Below are 12,077 nucleotides of genomic sequence, written 5' to 3' on the forward strand. Positions count from 1 at the left end.
TGTGGTTACTGCCTTTATAATAGAAGCTTAAGCTAAAGAGCTTACAGCACCTAGTATTCCCAGGCAGTCTCCCATCCAAGTACTAACTAGGCCCAACTCTTCTTCGCTTCCGAGATCAGACGAGATCGGGCTTTCAAGGAGTGGTATGGCCGTAAGCGATCACTGCGGGCTGTAGAAGACTATTTCTATATACTCTTCTAAGAGTAATACTTGTTTTAGAGCTGCCTGTAAACGGTAGACCACCTGACACCTCAAATGAAAATGATTGGCTTTCCAGTTCGTTTTTTTTTTTAAGTTTCTTCTTCTCTTGTGTTTAAATGACTGTGGTTACTGCCTTTATAATAGAAGCTTAAGCTAAAAAGCTTACAGAACCTAGTATTCCCAGGCAGTCTCCCATCCAAGTACTAACTAGGCCCAACTCTTCTTCGCTTCCGAGATCAGACGAGATCGGGCTTTCAAGGAGTGGTATGGCCGTAAGCGATCACTGCGGGCTGTAGAAGACTATTTCTATATACTCTTCTAAGAGTAATACTTGTTTTAGAGCTGCCTGTAAACGGTAGACCACCTGACACCTCAAATAAAAATGATTGGCTTTCCAGTTCGTTTTTTTTTTAAGTTTCTTCTTCTCTTGTGTTTAAATGACTGTGGTTACTGCCTTTATAATAGAAGCTTAAGCTAAAAAGCTTACAGCACCTAGTATTCCCAGGCAGTCTCCCATCCAAGTACTAACGAGGCCCAACTCTTCTTCGCTTCCGAGATCAGACGAGATCGGGCTTTCAAGGAGTGGTATGGCCGTAAGCGATCACTGCTGGCTGTAGAAGACTATTTCTATATACTCTTCTAAGAGTAATACTTGTTTTAGAGCTGCCTGTAAACGGTAGACCACCTGACACCTCAAATAAAAATGATTGGCTTTCCAGTTCGTTTTTTTTTGTTGTTGTTTTTTTTTTCTTAAGTTTTCTTCTTCTCTTGTGTTTAAATGACTGTGGTTACTGCCTTTATAATAGAAGCTTAAGCTAAAAAGCTTACAGCACCTAGTATTCCCAGGCAGTCTCCCATCCAAGTACTAACTAGGCCCAACTCTTCTTCGCTTCCGAGATCAGACGAGATCGGGCTTTCAAGGAGTGGTATGGCCGTAAGCGATCACTGCTGGCTGTAGAAGACTATTTCTATATACTCTTCTAAGAGTAATACTTGTTTTAGAGCTTCCTGTAAACGGTAGACCACCTGACACCTCAAATAAAAATGATTGGCTTTCCAGTTCGTTTTTTTTTTAAGTTTCTTCTTCTCTTGTGTTTAAATGACTGTGGTTACTGCCTTTATAATAGAAGCTTAAGCTAAAAAGCTTACAGCACCTAGTATTCCCAGGCAGTCTCCCATCCAAGTACTAACTAGGCCCAACTCTTCTTCGCTTCCGAGATCAGACGAGATCGGGCTTTCAAGGAGTGGTATGGCCGTAAGCAATCACTGCGGGCTGTAGAAGACTATTTCTAAATACTCTTCTAAGAGTAATACTTGTTTTAGAGCTGCCTGTAAACGGTAGACCACCTGACACCTCAAATGAAAATGATTGGCTTTCCAGTTCGTTTTTTTGCTGTTGTTTTTTTTTTCTTAAGTTTTCTTCTTCTCTTGTGTTTACATGACTGTGGTTACTGCCTTTATAATAGAAGCTTAAGCTAAAGAGCTTACAGCACCTAGTATTCCCAGGCAGTCTCCCATCCAAGTACTAACTAGGCCCAACTCTTCTTCGCTTCCGAGATCAGACGAGATCGGGCTTTCAAGGAGTGGTATGGCCGTAAGCGATCACTGCGGGCTGTAGAAGACTATTTCTATATACTCTTCTAAGAGTAATACTTGTTTTAGAGCTGCCTGTAAACGGTAGACCACCTGACACCTCAAATGAAAATGATTGGCTTTCCAGTTCGTTTTTTTTTTAAGTTTCTTCTTCTCTTGTGTTTAAATGACTGTGGTTACTGCCTTTATAATAGAAGCTTAAGCTAAAAAGCTTACAGAACCTAGTATTCCCAGGCAGTCTCCCATCCAAGTACTAACTAGGCCCAACTCTTCTTCGCTTCCGAGATCAGACGAGATCGGGCTTTCAAGGAGTGGTATGGCCGTAAGCGATCACTGCGGGCTGTAGAAGACTATTTCTATATACTCTTCTAAGAGTAATACTTGTTTTAGAGCTGCCTGTAAACGGTAGACCACCTGACACCTCAAATAAAAATGATTGGCTTTCCAGTTCGTTTTTTTTTTAAGTTTCTTCTTCTCTTGTGTTTAAATGACTGTGGTTACTGCCTTTATAATAGAAGCTTAAGCTAAAAAGCTTACAGCACCTAGTATTCCCAGGCAGTCTCCCATCCAAGTACTAACGAGGCCCAACTCTTCTTCGCTTCCGAGATCAGACGAGATCGGGCTTTCAAGGAGTGGTATGGCCGTAAGCGATCACTGCTGGCTGTAGAAGACTATTTCTATATACTCTTCTAAGAGTAATACTTGTTTTAGAGCTGCCTGTAAACGGTAGACCACCTGACACCTCAAATAAAAATGATTGGCTTTCCAGTTCGTTTTTTTTTGTTGTTGTTTTTTTTTTCTTAAGTTTTCTTCTTCTCTTGTGTTTAAATGACTGTGGTTACTGCCTTTATAATAGAAGCTTAAGCTAAAGAGCTTACAGCACCTAGTATTCCCAGGCAGTCTCCCATCCAAGTACTAACTAGGCCCAACTCTTCTTCGCTTCCGAGATCAGACGAGATCGGGCTTTCAAGGAGTGGTATGGCCGTAAGCGATCACTGCGGGCTGTAGAAGACTATTTCTATATACTCTTCTAAGAGTAATACTTGTTTTAGAGCTGCCTGTAAACGGTAGACCACCTGACACCTCAAATGAAAATGATTGGCTTTCCAGTTCGTTTTTTTTTAAGTTTCTTCTTCTCTTGTGTTTAAATGACTGTGGTTACTGCCTTTATAATAGAAGCTTAAGCTAAAAAGCTTACAGAACCTAGTATTCCCAGGCAGTCTCCCATCCAAGTACTAACTAGGCCCAACTCTTCTTCGCTTCCGAGATCAGACGAGATCGGGCTTTCAAGGAGTGGTATGGCCGTAAGCGATCACTGCGGGCTGTAGAAGACTATTTCTATATACTCTTCTAAGAGTAATACTTGTTTTAGAGCTGCCTGTAAACGGTAGACCACCTGACACCTCAAATAAAAATGATTGGCTTTCCAGTTCGTTTTTTTTTTAAGTTTCTTCTTCTCTTGTGTTTAAATGACTGTGGTTACTGCCTTTATAATAGAAGCTTAAGCTAAAAAGCTTACAGCACCTAGTATTCCCAGGCAGTCTCCCATCCAAGTACTAACGAGGCCCAACTCTTCTTCGCTTCCGAGATCAGACGAGATCGGGCTTTCAAGGAGTGGTATGGCCGTAAGCGATCACTGCTGGCTGTAGAAGACTATTTCTATATACTCTTCTAAGAGTAATACTTGTTTTAGAGCTGCCTGTAAACGGTAGACCACCTGACACCTCAAATAAAAATGATTGGCTTTCCAGTTCGTTTTTTTTTGTTGTTGTTTTTTTTTTCTTAAGTTTTCTTCTTCTCTTGTGTTTAAATGACTGTGGTTACTGCCTTTATAATAGAAGCTTAAGCTAAAGAGCTTACAGCACCTAGTATTCCCAGGCAGTCTCCCATCCAAGTACTAACTAGGCCCAACTCTTCTTCGCTTCCGAGATCAGACGAGATCGGGCTTTCAAGGAGTGGTATGGCCGTAAGCGATCACTGCGGGCTGTAGAAGACTATTTCTATATACTCTTCTAAGAGTAATACTTGTTTTAGAGCTGCCTGTAAACGGTAGACCACCTGACACCTCAAATGAAAATGATTGGCTTTCCAGTTCGTTTTTTTTTTAAGTTTCTTCTTCTCTTGTGTTTAAATGACTGTGGTTACTGCCTTTATAATAGAAGCTTAAGCTAAAAAGCTTACAGAACCTAGTATTCCCAGGCAGTCTCCCATCCAAGTACTAACTAGGCCCAACTCTTCTTCGCTTCCGAGATCAGACGAGATCGGGCTTTCAAGGAGTGGTATGGCCGTAAGCGATCACTGCGGGCTGTAGAAGACTATTTCTATATACTCTTCTAAGAGTAATACTTGTTTTAGAGCTGCCTGTAAACGGTAGACCACCTGACACCTCAAATAAAAATGATTGGCTTTCCAGTTCGTTTTTTTTTTAAGTTTCTTCTTCTCTTGTGTTTAAATGACTGTGGTTACTGCCTTTATAATAGAAGCTTAAGCTGAAAAGCTTACAGCACCTAGTATTCCCAGGCAGTCTCCCATCCAAGTACTAACGAGGCCCAACTCTTCTTCGCTTCCGAGATCAGACGAGATCGGGCTTTCAAGGAGTGGTATGGCCGTAAGCGATCACTGCTGGCTGTAGAAGACTATTTCTATATACTCTTCTAAGAGTAATACTTGTTTTAGAGCTGCCTGTAAACGGTAGACCACCTGACACCTCAAATAAAAATGATTGGCTTTCCAGTTCGTTTTTTTTTGTTGTTGTTTTTTTTTTCTTAAGTTTTCTTCTTCTCTTGTGTTTAAATGACTGTGGTTACTGCCTTTATAATAGAAGCTTAAGCTAAAAAGCTTACAGCACCTAGTATTCCCAGGCAGTCTCCCATCCAAGTACTAACTAGGCCCAACTCTTCTTCGCTTCCGAGATCAGACGAGATCGGGCTTTCAAGGAGTGGTATGGCCGTAAGCGATCACTGCTGGCTGTAGAAGACTATTTCTATATACTCTTCTAAGAGTAATACTTGTTTTAGAGCTTCCTGTAAACGGTAGACCACCTGACACCTCAAATAAAAATGATTGGCTTTCCAGTTCGTTTTTTTTTTAAGTTTCTTCTTCTCTTGTGTTTAAATGACTGTGGTTACTGCCTTTATAATAGAAGCTTAAGCTAAAAAGCTTACAGCACCTAGTATTCCCAGGCAGTCTCCCATCCAAGTACTAACTAGGCCCAACTCTTCTTCGCTTCCGAGATCAGACGAGATCGGGCTTTCAAGGAGTGGTATGGCCGTAAGCAATCACTGCGGGCTGTAGAAGACTATTTCTAAATACTCTTCTAAGAGTAATACTTGTTTTAGAGCTGCCTGTAAACGGTAGACCACCTGACACCTCAAATGAAAATGATTGGCTTTCCAGTTCGTTTTTTTTTGTTGTTGTTTTTTTTTTCTTAAGTTTTCTTCTTCTCTTGTGTTTACATGACTGTGGTTACTGCCTTTATAATAGAAGCTTAAGCTAAAAAGCTTACAGCACCTAGTATTCCCAGGCAGTCTCCCATCCAAGTACTAACTAGGCCCAACTCTTCTTCGCTTCCGAGATCAGACGAGATCGGGCTTTCAAGGAGTGGTATGGCCGTAAGCGATCACTGCGGGCTGTAGAAGACTATTTCTATATACTCTTCTAAGAGTAATACTTGTTTTAGAGCTGCCTGTAAACGGTAGACCACCTGACACCTCAAATAAAAATGATTGGCTTTCCAGTTCGTTTTTTTTTTAAGTTTCTTCTTCTCTTGTGTTTAAATGACTGTGGTTACTGCCTTTATAATAGAAGCTTAAGCTAAAAAGCTTACAGCACCTAGTATTCCCAGGCAGTCTCCCATCCAAGTACTAACTAGGCCCAACTCTTCTTCGCTTCCGAGATCAGACGAGATCGGGCTTTCAAGGAGTGGTATGGCCGTAAGCAATCACTGCGGGCTGTAGAAGACTATTTCTAAATACTCTTCTAAGAGTAATACTTGTTTTAGAGCTGCCTGTAAACGGTAGACCACCTGACACCTCAAATGAAAATGATTGGCTTTCCAGTTCGTTTTTTTTTTAAGTTTCTTCTTCTCTTGTGTTTAAATGACTGTGGTTACTGCCTTTATAATAGAAGCTTAAGCTAAAAAGCTTACAGCACCTAGTATTCCCAGGCAGTCTCCCATCCAAGTACTAACTAGGCCCAACTCTTCTTCGCTTCCGAGATCAGACGAGATCGGGCTTTCAAGGAGTGGTATGGCCGTAAGCAATCACTGCGGGCTGTAGAAGACTATTTCTAAATACTCTTCTAAGAGTAATACTTGTTTTAGAGCTGCCTGTAAACGGTAGACCACCTGACACCTCAAATGAAAATGATTGGCTTTCCAGTTCGTTTTTTTTTTGTTGTTGTTTTTTTTTTCTTAAGTTTTCTTCTTCTCTTGTGTTTACATGACTGTGGTTACTGCCTTTATAATAGAAGCTTAAGCTAAAAAGCTTACAGCACCTAGTATTCCCAGGCAGTCTCCCATCCAAGTACTAACTAGGCCCAACTCTTCTTCGCTTCCGAGATCAGACGAGATCGGGCTTTCAAGGAGTGGTATGGCCGTAAGCGATCACTGCGGGCTGTAGAAGACTATTTCTATATACTCTTCTAAGAGTAATACTTGTTTTAGAGCTGCCTGTAAACGGTAGACCACCTGACACCTCAAATAAAAATGATTGGCTTTCCAGTTCGTTTTTTTTTTAAGTTTCTTCTTCTCTTGTGTTTAAATGACTGTGGTTACTGCCTTTATAATAGAAGCTTAAGCTAAAAAGCTTACAGCACCTAGTATTCCCAGGCAGTCTCCCATCCAAGTACTAACTAGGCTCAACTCTTCTTCGCTTCCGAGATCAGACGAGATCGGGCTTTCAAGGAGTGGTATGGCCGTAAGCAATCACTGCGGGCTGTAGAAGACTATTTCTAAATACTCTTCTAAGAGTAATACTTGTTTTAGAGCTGCCTGTAAACGGTAGACCACCTGACACCTCAAATGAAAATGATTGGCTTTCCAGTTCGTTTTTTTTTGTTGTTGTTTTTTTTTTCTTAAGTTTTCTTCTTCTCTTGTGTTTACATGACTGTGGTTACTGCCTTTATAATAGAAGCTTAAGCTAAAAAGCTTACAGCACCTAGTATTCCCAGGCAGTCTCCCATCCAAGTACTAACTAGGCCCAACTCTTCTTCGCTTCCGAGATCAGACGAGATCGGGCTTTCAAGGAGTGGTATGGCCGTAAGCGATCACTGCGGGCTGTAGAAGACTATTTTTATATACTCTTCTAAGAGTAATACTTGTTTTAGAGCTGCCTGTAAACGGTAGACCACCTGACACCTCAAATGAAAATGATTGGCTTTCCAGTTCGTTTTTTTTTTAAGTTTCTTCTTCTCTTGTGTTTAAATGACTGTGGTTACTGCCTTTATAATAGAAGCTTAAGCTAAAAAGCTTACAGCACCTAGTATTCCCAGGCAGTCTCCCATCCAAGTACTAACTAGGCCCAACTCTTCTTCGCTTCCGAGATCAGACGAGATCGGGCTTTCAAGGAGTGGTATGGCCGTAAGCAATCACTGCGGGCTGTAGAAGACTATTTCTAAATACTCTTCTAAGAGTAATACTTGTTTTAGAGCTGCCTGTAAACGGTAGACCACCTGACACCTCAAATGAAAATGATTGGCTTTCCAGTTCGTTTTTTTTTTGTTGTTGTTTTTTTTTTCTTAAGTTTTCTTCTTCTCTTGTGTTTACATGACTGTGGTTACTGCCTTTATAATAGAAGCTTAAGCTAAAAAGCTTACAGCACCTAGTATTCCCAGGCAGTCTCCCATCCAAGTACTAACTAGGCCCAACTCTTCTTCGCTTCCGAGATCAGACGAGATCGGGCTTTCAAGGAGTGGTATGGCCGTAAGCGATCACTGCGGGCTGTAGAAGACTATTTCTATATACTCTTCTAAGAGTAATACTTGTTTTAGAGCTGCCTGTAAACGGTAGACCACCTGACACCTCAAATAAAAATGATTGGCTTTCCAGTTCGTTTTTTTTTTAAGTTTCTTCTTCTCTTGTGTTTAAATGACTGTGGTTACTGCCTTTATAATAGAAGCTTAAGCTAAAAAGCTTACAGCACCTAGTATTCCCAGGCAGTCTCCCATCCAAGTACTAACTAGGCTCAACTCTTCTTCGCTTCCGAGATCAGACGAGATCGGGCTTTCAAGGAGTGGTATGGCCGTAAGCAATCACTGCGGGCTGTAGAAGACTATTTCTAAATACTCTTCTAAGAGTAATACTTGTTTTAGAGCTGCCTGTAAACGGTAGACCACCTGACACCTCAAATGAAAATGATTGGCTTTCCAGTTCGTTTTTTTTTGTTGTTGTTTTTTTTTTCTTAAGTTTTCTTCTTCTCTTGTGTTTACATGACTGTGGTTACTGCCTTTATAATAGAAGCTTAAGCTAAAAAGCTTACAGCACCTAGTATTCCCAGGCAGTCTCCCATCCAAGTACTAACTAGGCCCAACTCTTCTTCGCTTCCGAGATCAGACGAGATCGGGCTTTCAAGGAGTGGTATGGCCGTAAGCGATCACTGCGGGCTGTAGAAGACTATTTTTATATACTCTTCTAAGAGTAATACTTGTTTTAGAGCTGCCTGTAAACGGTAGACCACCTGACACCTCAAATGAAAATGATTGGCTTTCCAGTTCGTTTTTTTTTGTTGTTGTTTTTTTTTTCTTAAGTTTTCTTCTTCTCTTGTGTTTACATGACTGTGGTTACTGCCTTTATAATAGAAGCTTAAGCTAAAAAGCTTACAGCACCTAGTATTCCCAGGCAGTCTCCCATCCAAGTACTAACTAGGCCCAACTCTTCTTCGCTTCCGAGATCAGACGAGATCGGGCTTTCAAGGAGTGGTATGGCCGTAAGCGATCACTGCGGGCTGTAGAAGACTATTTCTATATACTCTTCTAAGAGTAATACTTGTTTTAGAGCTGCCTGTAAACGGTAGACCACCTGACACCTCAAATAAAAATGATTGGCTTTCCAGTTCGTTTTTTTTTTAAGTTTCTTCTTCTCTTGTGTTTAAATGACTGTGGTTACTGCCTTTATAATAGAAGCTTAAGCTAAAAAGCTTACAGCACCTAGTATTCCCAGGCAGTCTCCCATCCAAGTACTAACTAGGCCCAACTCTTCTTCGCTTCCGAGATCAGACGAGATCGGGCTTTCAAGGAGTGGTATGGCCGTAAGCAATCACTGCGGGCTGTAGAAGACTATTTCTAAATACTCTTCTAAGAGTAATACTTGTTTTAGAGCTGCCTGTAAACGGTAGACCACCTGACACCTCAAATGAAAATGATTGGCTTTCCAGTTCGTTTTTTTTTGTTGTTGTTTTTTTTTTCTTAAGTTTTCTTCTTCTCTTGTGTTTACATGACTGTGGTTACTGCCTTTATAATAGAAGCTTAAGCTAAAAAGCTTACAGCACCTAGTATTCCCAGGCAGTCTCCCATCCAAGTACTAACTAGGCCCAACTCTTCTTCGCTTCCGAGATCAGACGAGATCGGGCTTTCAAGGAGTGGTATGGCCGTAAGCGATCACTGCGGGCTGTAGAAGACTATTTCTATATACTCTTCTAAGAGTAATACTTGTTTTAGAGCTGCCTGTAAACGGTAGACCACCTGACACCTCAAATAAAAATGATTGGCTTTCCAGTTCGTTTTTTTTTTAAGTTTCTTCTTCTCTTGTGTTTAAATGACTGTGGTTACTGCCTTTATAATAGAAGCTTAAGCTAAAAAGCTTACAGCACCTAGTATTCCCAGGCAGTCTCCCATCCAAGTACTAACTAGGCCCAACTCTTCTTCGCTTCCGAGATCAGACGAGATCGGGCTTTCAAGGAGTGGTATGGCCGTAAGCAATCACTGCGGGCTGTAGAAGACTATTTCTAAATACTCTTCTAAGAGTAATACTTGTTTTAGAGCTGCCTGTAAACGGTAGACCACCTGACACCTCAAATGAAAATGATTGGCTTTCCAGTTCGTTTTTTTTTTAAGTTTCTTCTTCTCTTGTGTTTAAATGACTGTGGTTACTGCCTTTATAATAGAAGCTTAAGCTAAAAAGCTTACAGCACCTAGTATTCCCAGGCAGTCTCCCATCCAAGTACTAACTAGGCCCAACTCTTCTTCGCTTCCGAGATCAGACGAGATCGGGCTTTCAAGGAGTGGTATGGCCGTAAGCAATCACTGCGGGCTGTAGAAGACTATTTCTAAATACTCTTCTAAGAGTAATACTTGTTTTAGAGCTGCCTGTAAACGGTAGACCACCTGACACCTCAAATGAAAATGATTGGCTTTCCAGTTCGTTTTTTTTTTGTTGTTGTTTTTTTTTTCTTAAGTTTTCTTCTTCTCTTGTGTTTACATGACTGTGGTTACTGCCTTTATAATAGAAGCTTAAGCTAAAAAGCTTACAGCACCTAGTATTCCCAGGCAGTCTCCCATCCAAGTACTAACTAGGCCCAACTCTTCTTCGCTTCCGAGATCAGACGAGATCGGGCTTTCAAGGAGTGGTATGGCCGTAAGCGATCACTGCGGGCTGTAGAAGACTATTTCTATATACTCTTCTAAGAGTAATACTTGTTTTAGAGCTGCCTGTAAACGGTAGACCACCTGACACCTCAAATAAAAATGATTGGCTTTCCAGTTCGTTTTTTTTTTAAGTTTCTTCTTCTCTTGTGTTTAAATGACTGTGGTTACTGCCTTTATAATAGAAGCTTAAGCTAAAAAGCTTACAGCACCTAGTATTCCCAGGCAGTCTCCCATCCAAGTACTAACTAGGCTCAACTCTTCTTCGCTTCCGAGATCAGACGAGATCGGGCTTTCAAGGAGTGGTATGGCCGTAAGCAATCACTGCGGGCTGTAGAAGACTATTTCTAAATACTCTTCTAAGAGTAATACTTGTTTTAGAGCTGCCTGTAAACGGTAGACCACCTGACACCTCAAATGAAAATGATTGGCTTTCCAGTTCGTTTTTTTTTGTTGTTGTTTTTTTTTTCTTAAGTTTTCTTCTTCTCTTGTGTTTACATGACTGTGGTTACTGCCTTTATAATAGAAGCTTAAGCTAAAAAGCTTACAGCACCTAGTATTCCCAGGCAGTCTCCCATCCAAGTACTAACTAGGCCCAACTCTTCTTCGCTTCCGAGATCAGACGAGATCGGGCTTTCAAGGAGTGGTATGGCCGTAAGCGATCACTGCGGGCTGTAGAAGACTATTTCTATATACTCTTCTAAGAGTAATACTTGTTTTAGAGCTGCCTGTAAACGGTAGACCACCTGACACCTCAAATGAAAATGATTGGCTTTCCAGTTCGTTTTTTTTTGTTGTTGTTTTTTTTTTCTTAAGTTTTCTTCTTCTCTTGTGTTTACATGACTGTGGTTACTGCCTTTATAATAGAAGCTTAAGCTAAAAAGCTTACAGCACCTAGTATTCCCAGGCAGTCTCCCATCCAAGTACTAACTAGGCCCAACTCTTCTTCGCTTCCGAGATCAGACGAGATCGGGCTTTCAAGGAGTGGTATGGCCGTAAGCGATCACTGCGGGCTGTAGAAGACTATTTCTATATACTCTTCTAAGAGTAATACTTGTTTTAGAGCTGCCTGTAAACGGTAGACCACCTGACACCTCAAATAAAAATGATTGGCTTTCCAGTTCGTTTTTTTTTTAAGTTTCTTCTTCTCTTGTGTTTAAATGACTGTGGTTACTGCCTTTATAATAGAAGCTTAAGCTAAAAAGCTTACAGCACCTAGTATTCCCAGGCAGTCTCCCATCCAAGTACTAACTAGGCCCAACTCTTCTTCGCTTCCGAGATCAGACGAGATCGGGCTTTCAAGGAGTGGTATGGCCGTAAGCAATCACTGCGGGCTGTAGAAGACTATTTCTAAATACTCTTCTAAGAGTAATACTTGTTTTAGAGCTGCCTGTAAACGGTAGACCACCTGACACCTCAAATGAAAATGATTGGCTTTCCAGTTCGTTTTTTTTTGTTGTTGTTTTTTTTTTCTTAAGTTTTCTTCTTCTCTTGTGTTTACATGACTGTGGTTACTGCCTTTATAATAGAAGCTTAAGCTAAAAAGCTTACAGCACCTAGTATTCCCAGGCAGTCTCCCATCCAAGTACTAACTAGGCCCAACTCTTCTTCGCTTCCGAGATCAGACGAGATCGGGCTTTCAAGGAGTGGTATGGCCGTAAGCGATCACTGCGGGCTGTAGAAGACTATTTCTATATACTCTTCTA

The 12,077-nt window shown here is 41.0% G+C and overlaps 26 non-coding genes and 11 pseudogenes across 26 annotated transcripts; all 37 read right to left on the bottom strand.

The window, feature by feature from the left end:
- Positions 1–38: 38 nt before the first annotated feature.
- Positions 39–157, bottom strand: LOC136681148 (5S ribosomal RNA). The gene has a single exon (XR_010797733.1). It is a non-coding gene; the product is annotated as a 5S ribosomal RNA (ribosomal RNA).
- A 203-nt stretch (positions 158–360) lies between these two features.
- LOC136681216 (5S ribosomal RNA) lies at positions 361–479 on the bottom strand (annotated as a pseudogene).
- Positions 480–681: 202 nt separating this feature from the next.
- LOC136681295 (5S ribosomal RNA) lies at positions 682–800 on the bottom strand (annotated as a pseudogene).
- A 222-nt stretch (positions 801–1,022) lies between these two features.
- On the bottom strand, positions 1,023–1,141 carry LOC136681149 (5S ribosomal RNA). The gene has a single exon (XR_010797734.1). It is a non-coding gene; the product is annotated as a 5S ribosomal RNA (ribosomal RNA).
- A 202-nt stretch (positions 1,142–1,343) lies between these two features.
- LOC136681150 (5S ribosomal RNA) lies at positions 1,344–1,462 on the bottom strand. The gene has a single exon (XR_010797735.1). It is a non-coding gene; the product is annotated as a 5S ribosomal RNA (ribosomal RNA).
- Positions 1,463–1,682: 220 nt separating this feature from the next.
- On the bottom strand, positions 1,683–1,801 carry LOC136681151 (5S ribosomal RNA). Its single transcript, XR_010797736.1, has one exon. It is a non-coding gene; the product is annotated as a 5S ribosomal RNA (ribosomal RNA).
- A 202-nt stretch (positions 1,802–2,003) lies between these two features.
- On the bottom strand, positions 2,004–2,122 carry LOC136681218 (5S ribosomal RNA; annotated as a pseudogene).
- A 202-nt stretch (positions 2,123–2,324) lies between these two features.
- On the bottom strand, positions 2,325–2,443 carry LOC136681296 (5S ribosomal RNA; annotated as a pseudogene).
- A 222-nt stretch (positions 2,444–2,665) lies between these two features.
- LOC136681152 (5S ribosomal RNA) lies at positions 2,666–2,784 on the bottom strand. The gene has a single exon (XR_010797737.1). It is a non-coding gene; the product is annotated as a 5S ribosomal RNA (ribosomal RNA).
- A 201-nt stretch (positions 2,785–2,985) lies between these two features.
- On the bottom strand, positions 2,986–3,104 carry LOC136681219 (5S ribosomal RNA; annotated as a pseudogene).
- A 202-nt stretch (positions 3,105–3,306) lies between these two features.
- Positions 3,307–3,425, bottom strand: LOC136681297 (5S ribosomal RNA; annotated as a pseudogene).
- Positions 3,426–3,647: 222 nt separating this feature from the next.
- On the bottom strand, positions 3,648–3,766 carry LOC136681153 (5S ribosomal RNA). Its single transcript, XR_010797738.1, has one exon. It is a non-coding gene; the product is annotated as a 5S ribosomal RNA (ribosomal RNA).
- Positions 3,767–3,968: 202 nt separating this feature from the next.
- On the bottom strand, positions 3,969–4,087 carry LOC136681220 (5S ribosomal RNA; annotated as a pseudogene).
- A 202-nt stretch (positions 4,088–4,289) lies between these two features.
- LOC136681299 (5S ribosomal RNA) lies at positions 4,290–4,408 on the bottom strand (annotated as a pseudogene).
- A 222-nt stretch (positions 4,409–4,630) lies between these two features.
- On the bottom strand, positions 4,631–4,749 carry LOC136681154 (5S ribosomal RNA). The gene has a single exon (XR_010797739.1). It is a non-coding gene; the product is annotated as a 5S ribosomal RNA (ribosomal RNA).
- Positions 4,750–4,951: 202 nt separating this feature from the next.
- LOC136681155 (5S ribosomal RNA) lies at positions 4,952–5,070 on the bottom strand. Its single transcript, XR_010797740.1, has one exon. It is a non-coding gene; the product is annotated as a 5S ribosomal RNA (ribosomal RNA).
- Positions 5,071–5,292: 222 nt separating this feature from the next.
- On the bottom strand, positions 5,293–5,411 carry LOC136681156 (5S ribosomal RNA). The gene has a single exon (XR_010797741.1). It is a non-coding gene; the product is annotated as a 5S ribosomal RNA (ribosomal RNA).
- A 202-nt stretch (positions 5,412–5,613) lies between these two features.
- LOC136681157 (5S ribosomal RNA) lies at positions 5,614–5,732 on the bottom strand. Its single transcript, XR_010797742.1, has one exon. It is a non-coding gene; the product is annotated as a 5S ribosomal RNA (ribosomal RNA).
- A 202-nt stretch (positions 5,733–5,934) lies between these two features.
- On the bottom strand, positions 5,935–6,053 carry LOC136681159 (5S ribosomal RNA). Its single transcript, XR_010797744.1, has one exon. It is a non-coding gene; the product is annotated as a 5S ribosomal RNA (ribosomal RNA).
- A 223-nt stretch (positions 6,054–6,276) lies between these two features.
- LOC136681160 (5S ribosomal RNA) lies at positions 6,277–6,395 on the bottom strand. Its single transcript, XR_010797745.1, has one exon. It is a non-coding gene; the product is annotated as a 5S ribosomal RNA (ribosomal RNA).
- A 202-nt stretch (positions 6,396–6,597) lies between these two features.
- Positions 6,598–6,716, bottom strand: LOC136681221 (5S ribosomal RNA; annotated as a pseudogene).
- Positions 6,717–6,938: 222 nt separating this feature from the next.
- On the bottom strand, positions 6,939–7,057 carry LOC136681162 (5S ribosomal RNA). Its single transcript, XR_010797746.1, has one exon. It is a non-coding gene; the product is annotated as a 5S ribosomal RNA (ribosomal RNA).
- Positions 7,058–7,259: 202 nt separating this feature from the next.
- LOC136681163 (5S ribosomal RNA) lies at positions 7,260–7,378 on the bottom strand. Its single transcript, XR_010797747.1, has one exon. It is a non-coding gene; the product is annotated as a 5S ribosomal RNA (ribosomal RNA).
- Positions 7,379–7,601: 223 nt separating this feature from the next.
- LOC136681164 (5S ribosomal RNA) lies at positions 7,602–7,720 on the bottom strand. The gene has a single exon (XR_010797748.1). It is a non-coding gene; the product is annotated as a 5S ribosomal RNA (ribosomal RNA).
- Positions 7,721–7,922: 202 nt separating this feature from the next.
- Positions 7,923–8,041, bottom strand: LOC136681222 (5S ribosomal RNA; annotated as a pseudogene).
- Positions 8,042–8,263: 222 nt separating this feature from the next.
- On the bottom strand, positions 8,264–8,382 carry LOC136681165 (5S ribosomal RNA). Its single transcript, XR_010797749.1, has one exon. It is a non-coding gene; the product is annotated as a 5S ribosomal RNA (ribosomal RNA).
- A 222-nt stretch (positions 8,383–8,604) lies between these two features.
- Positions 8,605–8,723, bottom strand: LOC136681166 (5S ribosomal RNA). The gene has a single exon (XR_010797750.1). It is a non-coding gene; the product is annotated as a 5S ribosomal RNA (ribosomal RNA).
- Positions 8,724–8,925: 202 nt separating this feature from the next.
- On the bottom strand, positions 8,926–9,044 carry LOC136681167 (5S ribosomal RNA). Its single transcript, XR_010797751.1, has one exon. It is a non-coding gene; the product is annotated as a 5S ribosomal RNA (ribosomal RNA).
- A 222-nt stretch (positions 9,045–9,266) lies between these two features.
- On the bottom strand, positions 9,267–9,385 carry LOC136681168 (5S ribosomal RNA). The gene has a single exon (XR_010797752.1). It is a non-coding gene; the product is annotated as a 5S ribosomal RNA (ribosomal RNA).
- A 202-nt stretch (positions 9,386–9,587) lies between these two features.
- LOC136681169 (5S ribosomal RNA) lies at positions 9,588–9,706 on the bottom strand. The gene has a single exon (XR_010797753.1). It is a non-coding gene; the product is annotated as a 5S ribosomal RNA (ribosomal RNA).
- Positions 9,707–9,908: 202 nt separating this feature from the next.
- Positions 9,909–10,027, bottom strand: LOC136681171 (5S ribosomal RNA). The gene has a single exon (XR_010797755.1). It is a non-coding gene; the product is annotated as a 5S ribosomal RNA (ribosomal RNA).
- A 223-nt stretch (positions 10,028–10,250) lies between these two features.
- On the bottom strand, positions 10,251–10,369 carry LOC136681172 (5S ribosomal RNA). The gene has a single exon (XR_010797756.1). It is a non-coding gene; the product is annotated as a 5S ribosomal RNA (ribosomal RNA).
- A 202-nt stretch (positions 10,370–10,571) lies between these two features.
- Positions 10,572–10,690, bottom strand: LOC136681223 (5S ribosomal RNA; annotated as a pseudogene).
- Positions 10,691–10,912: 222 nt separating this feature from the next.
- Positions 10,913–11,031, bottom strand: LOC136681173 (5S ribosomal RNA). The gene has a single exon (XR_010797757.1). It is a non-coding gene; the product is annotated as a 5S ribosomal RNA (ribosomal RNA).
- A 222-nt stretch (positions 11,032–11,253) lies between these two features.
- On the bottom strand, positions 11,254–11,372 carry LOC136681174 (5S ribosomal RNA). Its single transcript, XR_010797758.1, has one exon. It is a non-coding gene; the product is annotated as a 5S ribosomal RNA (ribosomal RNA).
- A 202-nt stretch (positions 11,373–11,574) lies between these two features.
- Positions 11,575–11,693, bottom strand: LOC136681175 (5S ribosomal RNA). Its single transcript, XR_010797759.1, has one exon. It is a non-coding gene; the product is annotated as a 5S ribosomal RNA (ribosomal RNA).
- Positions 11,694–11,915: 222 nt separating this feature from the next.
- Positions 11,916–12,034, bottom strand: LOC136681176 (5S ribosomal RNA). The gene has a single exon (XR_010797760.1). It is a non-coding gene; the product is annotated as a 5S ribosomal RNA (ribosomal RNA).
- Between the last annotated feature and the right edge of the window lie 43 nt (positions 12,035–12,077).

Source organism: Hoplias malabaricus, unplaced genomic scaffold (assembly GCF_029633855.1).
Source record: "Hoplias malabaricus isolate fHopMal1 unplaced genomic scaffold, fHopMal1.hap1 scaffold_105, whole genome shotgun sequence".
Taxonomy (NCBI): domain Eukaryota; kingdom Metazoa; phylum Chordata; class Actinopteri; order Characiformes; family Erythrinidae; genus Hoplias; species Hoplias malabaricus.